The following is an 8077-nucleotide window of genomic DNA, read 5'->3' as shown; positions in this document are numbered from 1 at the left end:
CAGCTCAGTTTTATTTAGAAAATAGCAGGAAAACACATCCTCAAGGAGGCGTGAGGGAATGCCGACCCAAAGATGCGAAGAGAAGAGAGAGCCCCGGCCCTTTGGCTCCTCTTTTTATATGTTTTGTCCTCCTCCCTGGGCCTGCCCTATGTAAATTGGGCTAGCCAGGAGTGCTGTTTGTTCTGCCTGAGGTCCTCACTCCTGAAGGTCCTTGGACCTTCCTTTGACCTTCCTTTGTTCTGTTTTCGCAGGCCTTTCCCTTCCTTGTCTTTTAGCCACCGCCATTCAGGACTCCTGTTTCCTATTTTAACTACCTAACAGGGATGGTCATGTAGCCAGAGGTCTGGAATCTGGTGGTCTTGCAGCTTTGAGAAGATAGGCACCAGTGAGATAACAGGATGCCATTTGGGCAGTTTGGTCAGTCTCAAGGATCACTGTGATTTATTCTGTTTGCAAGGTCAACATAACGAGCCATCTTATCAGTGAGACCCCATGTTGACCCTATCACCTGCCTTAAGAAATCTAGAATTCTCAGCCCCAGCTACTGCTCTGGGCTTCCTCTCATGGACTAAAAAAGAAATGTCACCATTTCAGTCAACACAAAATGGTACCTGCCATTCTGTGCTGTGCTTAGTTGTTCAGTCGTGTCCAACTCTTTGCAACCCCATAGACTGTAGCCCACCAGGCTCCTCTGTCCATGGGGATTCTCCAGGCAAGAGTACAGGAGTGGGTTGCCATGCCCTCCTCCAGGGGAATCTTCCCAACCCAGGGATTGAACCCAGGTCTCTTGAATTGCAGGCAGATTCTTTACCATCAGAGCCACCAGGGAAGCCCACCTGCCAGTCTAGTAAATAACAAATGCTGCCCACCATCAAGCCATCGGTGACTGCAGCTGACAGTTTACAGTGAACAGTGTCGGATTCATGATCTCCAAAGATTTAACTCTGGGACCAGGGACCAGGCTTGATCACTCAAGAGCTTTTATATAGCGGAGTTTTATTAAAATATAAAAAGGGACAGAGAAAGCTTCTGACACAGACATCAGAAGGGGAATGGAGAGTGCCCCCCCACCGCTAGTTTTAGCAATCTGTTTTATGTCTGCTTCATCAGTTCAGTCGCGTCCAACTTTTTGCAACCTCACGGACTGCAGCACGCCAGGCCTCCCTGTCCATCACCAACTCCCAAAGTTTATGTCTGTTCAGTTCAGTCGCTCAGTTGTGTCCGACTCTCCGTGACCCCATGAATCACAGCACGCCAGGCCTCCCTGTCCATCACCAACTCCCGGAGTTCACTCAAACTCATGTCCACAGAGTCGGTGATGCCATCCAGCCATCTCATTCTCCGTCGTCCCCTTCTCCTCCCTCCCCCAACCTTTCCCAGCATCACAGTCTTTTCCAGTGAGTCAACTCGTCGCATGAGGTGGCCAAAGTATTACAGTTTCAGCTTTAGCATCAGTCCTAGAAAGTTATTAATCAGGTAAGAGAGACACCTCAAGGCTAACAGTTTCACCAGGCCCCTCTCCCACAATATGCAATTTTGAGATAGGATGGCACGAGGTATGACATCCCCCAGCCATAAAACAATTTATATGAATACTGGTTTGTTGAGCTATTATCAGCCAAAAGTTAGTCTTAGGTGGAACTATTTTGAAGAAAGGCAAATTCTAAAGCAAATACATAGTTTCATTAACATAGTTTAAGAAAAACATTTCCATCAGAAAAACGCATTGGTTAGCTCAAGGTTTGAGAAAACTTAAGTTCAGGTGGAACCCAGTGTCATCTTAGCAACACAGAATTTTAAGAGACACGTGCAGCCTATTTCCTGTTTGGAGACCCCTGGCCTTCCTGCCTGTTACCCTCTCTCAGTTGCCCACCTCCCCCATCCCAGGGAGCCCCGAGGGAATTCAGGATGGCGGAAAACAGGATATTGGCCCTAGATAGTTAAGATGTATATCAAAGGAATAATTTCAGTAAGCCCAGACTCTTGCTTCTTCCCATTCAGAGAAAAACACTAAAATCATTAGTTTGAGATTCTGTTTTTGTAATTGGAAGTAATCTTTTGATGTTCCACTGCACTGTTTTTCCCCCTTAGCAAAAACTCCTGTATGTTCTGGCTCCTCCCTTACCTCTCTGGAACAGAGCCTCAGAGCTATCTGAGAGGCTGTGTCTCTGGCTACACAGTTCTCAGTAATGTCCGCAAATAAAACATAATTCTCCACTTTCAGGTTTTCAGGATGAAGAAAAACAATATTGGCCCTAAATAGTGAAGATGTACATCATAGGAGTAATTTCAGTAAGCCCAGAGTCTTGCTTCTTCCCATACATAAACACTAAAATCATTAGTTTGAGATGTCTGTTTTTGTAATTAGATGTTCGACTACACTTTTTTTCCCCCATCAGCAAAAATGCCTGTATATCCTGGCTCCTCCCTTACCGCTTTGGAACAGAGCCTCAGAGCTATCTGAGAGGCTACACAGTTATCTGTGGTTACACAGTTCTTGGTAATGTCCCCAAATGAAAAATAATTCTCAACTTTTAGGCTGTACCTTTTTTTTTTTTTCAGTAGACACTCCAAACCTCTATGGGAAGCCCCCAATAACCCCCGCTGCCATTGGCTGATCCTGACACAGAAAACCATCCCTGCCCTCCACCCTCATGCTCTAGCTTCTGCCTACTCCTTCGGAGGCAGGAGACAGATGGACTCCGAGCCAGACACTTACAACTAGCCTCCTGTTCGTACTTCTTGAAGCCAGGAATAGATGGGCTCTGGGTTAGACAGTTACAGCCAGCCTCCTGTTTACACTTCAGATAGAAATAACAACGGGAACAGGGTAAATAGCTGGACTTTGCCTGCTGGGAACACTTGAAGATAACAGTCATGGCAGGGGCAGAGAGGAATTAAGCCCTGCTTGGGCAAAAGATCAAGAAGTCACAAATTCCTCATCCTTGGAGTCAGGGAGACCTCAACTGCACATGCACAAAATGGTACCAGGCATTCTGCGTTACGCTTGCTCACTCAGTCCTGTCCAACTCTGCGACCCCATGGACTGTAGCCCACCGGGCTCCTCTGTCCGTGGGGATTCTCCAGGCAAGAATACTGGAGTGGCTTGTTCCAGTTCCACTCCGAAAGTCCCCAAAGCATGACTTTCTCTAAGCTCATATGTTGGCATGTTACTCTGCTTTTCTAATAAACGCCTTGCTTTGCTCTACTTTCTGTCTCCTTGTCAAAAATTTTTTTCAAGGCAGATAAGAGCGAGACCCTGGTGGTCTAGTGGTTAGGATTCAGCACTCACCACCGCAGCCCACATCTGATCTTGGTCTCGCTTCCAGCTGTTGCTCACTGCTGTCTCTCCAAATTTACTCTGTGGTCAGGACTTCCTCACACCAGGCCCGGTGATTCACTCCTTCGCTGAAATATCGATTGAATAATTACTCCTGAAGAGTGACGGTTAAAACAAAAATAAATTTCTCAAAGTATTATTGTGGATCAAAGTTTTTACTTTATGTTTTTTAGAGAGAGAATCAGAAAAGAGAGGATATTGGTTCAAGGAACAATCTTAAGAGTGTTACCAAACTCACGTTCATGCGCCCAATGCATAGTGAAACCAAACAAACCAAAACTTTGGAGTTTGGAGCAGAGAAATGTATATTGCTGGGCCGTCCAAGGAGAGAGGGTGGCTCATGCTAAGAAAACCCTGAACTCTCCAAATTCCAAAGGGGTTCAGCAAAGCATTTTTAAAGGGCAGGTGAGGGAGTGGGGAGTCACAGGGTGTGTGATCAGCTCATGCCCTGTTCTCTGATTGGTTGATGGTGAGGAATCAATTTTTAGGTGCTGGGAAGTCTGGGGCTCATCTGTATCAAGCAGTTAATTTCTTCCATTTGGTAGTGGTTTTAGCATCCATAAATCAGCTGAGGAAGTGTTATCGAGGGACTTCAGAGAGGAGCTACAGCAGAGGATATGGGGAAGGGGTCTGTCCCCAGATGGCCCCAGAGTCCTACTCTGTGTTACATCAGGAAGGGATTTATAGCAAGACAAATGAGTGTCTAGAACAAGGCTATCCAACAGAAATTTTTGCTATGATGGAAAACTTTCACTTTGTCCAATACTGTAGCACTAGCCACCTATGGCTGTTATACACTTGACATATGGTTAGTGTGGCTGAGGAACTGATTTTTTTAATTTTATTGAATTAAAATTTAAATAGTCACAGGTGGCTAGTGATTACAGCAGGGACAGTGCAGGGCTAGATTATTAGAGCCCAAGGTACAACTTTATCAATTGCCTCCGCGTGGAGGAGAAAGGGTATTGGTCCGGAGAGATGAAAGGAGAGAAATGGGTCAGACTGCCTCAAATGTCTGCCCCAGAGCTATGGAGGGGCGGGGTCTAATGGATCTGGTGGGACCCATGCGAGATCGCCCTGGCCAAGTAAGAAGCTGGCAGCCAGTGTGGGCAGAGCAAGATGCTAGCAGCATGAGTTTCCCACCATTCCCCTCAAGTCTGGAGCAGAGGTGTGGAGAGCAAGAGAGAGATCCCACAGTAGCAGCACCAAAGAGGGCTGGGCACGCCCCTTAGGAAGTTCTCAAAACCTGGAGATACCTCCAGAGACCCTGAATTCAGGGTCTCTCCAACCCAGCTAGCTCCGCATACCCCCAGGCTCGATTTAGCAAAAAGATTTTTCCAGGGTGGGTGGGGATGGCAAGGTGGGGGCTGTTTCCACTTTAGTATTTTTATTAAAAAAAACAAACCCTACTTACCACTTTTTTTCTGATTACTAAATTGGCACGTGCTGGCCTTCTCTGATTCAGAGAAAACCTAAAGGTATAAATAGGAAAGTGAAAACCACCGGAAATCCCATCCCCCGCCCAGGCACCTGGCACCACGTGGGCGGTCCCCAAATGTATGTTTGTTTTTAAAGGTGTATCTCTGTTAACATCCTGTTGAATAACCTTTCTGACATTACTTTCCCATGAAAATTATTAATTAAACACGCACACACCCACACAAACAGCTAGAAGTTTCTGACTCCCCGCTGCAAGAGAGGCGTGATCTCACTGGATCCTCACAGCAGCCGGAGACCTCTGTGGCAGACATTTCCATGATGTACCCCTACCACTAACCACTCGTCTGCTGTTTGTCTAGATTCTTCTACCCCTTTTACAGGTAAGAACACTGAGACTCAGAGAAGCAAGGGCTCTGCACTCATCCTGCCTCAGTTTTGAACCTACCTTTGCCAATTCGGAGCTCTGTAACTGTGGACAAAGTACTGACCCCTCTGGGCCTCAGCTTCCTCCCCATCAAAGATGGATAAGAGAGGTCCCTTGGCAGCCCACAGTGGTGGGGGGAGGAGCGGATGTCTTGATGGGTGAAAGCCAGGAGATGCCCAGCTGCTCTTGTGATTAACCTGCCTAAGCTCCCTGACAGCAGTAGATCAGCGCCAGATCTTCCTTAAAATCCCACCCTTTTCCAGCTTTATAGGAGCTGAGCCAGAGGCCAGGGGAGAGCACATGGGCTGGAGACCAGCTCCTTGGTTCTTGCTGCCCCCTAGTGGCCAATTCTTGCCCTGCAGGCGCATCAGTGCCCAGGGAGGTGCCACACCCAGAAAACTGGACCTGGGGTATCTCCACCCTCCCGACCTCACCTCTCCTTCATCCCTGCCTTTCTCCTCCATCTCCTCCAGCACCTGGTAAAGGGCTTGACTTACATTAGGAACTCAGGGTGCTCCAAGGATCAGCGGTGTGGCTCAGAGCCAGTCGTGTCATCTTTGCTTCCTTCCTCCTCTGTAAAATGGGAATAATAATAGTACTGACCTCATGGATGTTAGAGTTAAATGTGTTAATACACATAGGGCTTAAAGAGGTGCCTGCGCACAGTTAATGCTTTCGGAATGTTTGCTAGCATTATTGTTATTATAGTGAATGGGTCTGTGGATGTCATGGAGTGAAAGTGGCTCAGTCGTGTCCGACTCTTTGTGACCCCATGGACTATACAGTCCATGGAATTCTCCAGGCCAGAATACTGGAGCGGGTAGCCATTCCCTTCTCCAGGGAATTTTCCCAATCCAGGGATAGAATCTATGTCTTCCATATTGCAAGCAGATTCTTTACCAGCTGAGCCACAGGGGAAGCCCAGGTGAGGGCATAACACATAATTAAAGGAAATAATAACATTCTAAATTTAATGGACCGCCTGGACCAATAGAAATCCGAGACAAAAATTGTCCTGAAGGAATGACCCCACTGACTCTATTTGTATGTGTCCACATCACTTCTGCAAGCCATCCGCATGCAGAGTCAGGGTTTGTATATTTGCACAGGTTTATATCATGCATTTCTCATCATATATTCACATTTATTATATGACAGGTCTTTCCAGAGAAGGAAAGCAAAAGAAGAGAGACCAAGATGCAGAGAGAGAGAGAAACACAAAACGAACTTCTAGTTTGAAACTTGACTCCAACCACAAAATGACTTCTGACTCAAGCTGTAGACTGATTCCTGACCCAGCTGTGGACCTATTCGTGATCCTGGCTGCGCATCGAGCCCAGCCACATGCTGATCCCTAGCCCTGGGCACAAAATTATCTTTGACCCCAGCCCAGAGACCAGTCTCTGACTCTGGCGACCCAGACCCCTTACTCCTAAACACTGACACCCCACCCTATCTGGGAATTGGCATTTTCTGATTTCAGCTGGTAAATTCAGCTTGAGTTGGTCAACATATCTGTTCTGTCTCTCCTTCCTCTCTGCCATGGAAGTGAGGAGAAAGCTCGTAGTTCTCCTTTCTAATCAAAGAGGACAGAGTTAAGAAAGGCCCCTTTGCCACCTTCTGTTCTGGTTTGGATGTGATGTCTGGTGGTTTGGCAGCCATCTTGTGATCATGAGGGGACAAGCTTGGAGAAGAAAGATAGTGTTCTGAATGTGGCAAAGTGAGAGGGGAAAAAAAGGGCCTGGATCTTTGATGATATCACCAAGTGATCAAATCGACCTCTGGATTCTGAAATAAACCATAAACATGCTTTTTTTTAAACCATGTAGTTTTTCTTTTGTAATCACAAAGCAGCTTTAAAGACTGTAGTCAGTAGAGTAATGGACCCCTAAAAATGTTCACATCCTAATCTCTGGAAACTGTGGACACGTTACACTGCAAGGGAGAATCAAAACTGCAGATGGAATGACGATTGCTAATTAACTGACCTTGAGATGGGAGATGGTCCTGATTATGTGGATGGGCTGATAGAATCACAAGAGTCTATAAGTCAAAGAGGGATGTAGTAGAGTTAGAGTCAGAGAGAGATTTGAAAAGGCTACCCTGCAACTTTGAAGGTGGAAGAAGGAGCTGGGAGCTAAGGAAGGCAGGAAACCGCTAGAAGTTAGAAAAGTCTAGGAGCAGACTCTCCTTTTCTGTCTCCAGAAGGCATACAGCCCTGCTGACATCTTGATTTTCAGCTCAATGAGACCAATTTCAGACCTCTGACCTCCAGCACTAGAAGATAACACATTTTTGCATTTCAGGCCACTCAATTTGTAGCATGGATTACTGCAGCAGTAGGAAACAAATCCACAGATACTTCTCCTGCAACTGGACACATCCCAACCTTCTTGTCCTCAAGCCCTTCCTCCATCACCATCCCCTCCCTCATTTTTGCCACCCAATCCCCGCTTCCAGAAGGTTCTGCTGTATCTCTGCCCACTCCTTACCTCCATCAGCATCCATAATCTCTTGCTAAAGTGGACGTGGAGCAGGGCTGAACCTCAGGGACAGGCCACCTGGGTCCTTGATGCTCTGAGGTCCTCTTGCTGAAATTCCTGATCATTTTATCTTTGAAGCTGAGCTGTGTAAAGGAAGTCCCATGGGACAGTGGAGCACGTGCCAAGGCTTGGAGACTCCGCTCACACCTCCCGCCATCTGTCTGCTGCCCTGAGAGAGGGTCTCAGCCACCTACTCCTGTGCCCCTTGGCCCTCTGGAAACCACTCGGCCCCGCCCTTCCCACCCACATCCAGTATTCTCTGGAGAGAGCTGGACGCAGGCATAAGGGAAGGTGGAGGTCAGTTGCTCACCTTGTGGGATCTTGGTGAAG

At 47.1% G+C, this 8077-nt stretch overlaps 1 long non-coding RNA gene across 1 annotated transcript; it reads right to left on the bottom strand.

Moving 5' to 3' along the window:
- Positions 1 to 996: 996 nt before the first annotated feature.
- Positions 997 to 7824, bottom strand: LOC129545117 (uncharacterized). The gene is made up of 5 exons (XR_008683648.2): positions 7697 to 7824; positions 5702 to 5777; positions 4755 to 4812; positions 3293 to 3408; positions 997 to 1457 (listed from the first exon to the last, which is right to left on the bottom strand). It is a non-coding gene; the product is annotated as an uncharacterized LOC129545117 (long non-coding RNA).
- Positions 7825 to 8077: the final 253 nt, after the last annotated feature.

This window comes from Moschus berezovskii, chromosome 27 (assembly GCF_049115385.1).
Source record: "Moschus berezovskii isolate FMDL1 chromosome 27, NW_MosBer_1.0, whole genome shotgun sequence".
NCBI classification, from domain to species: domain Eukaryota; kingdom Metazoa; phylum Chordata; class Mammalia; order Artiodactyla; family Moschidae; genus Moschus; species Moschus berezovskii.
Note: the sequence above shows the minus strand (reverse complement) of the source record. Positions and strands in the feature narration are given on the sequence as shown.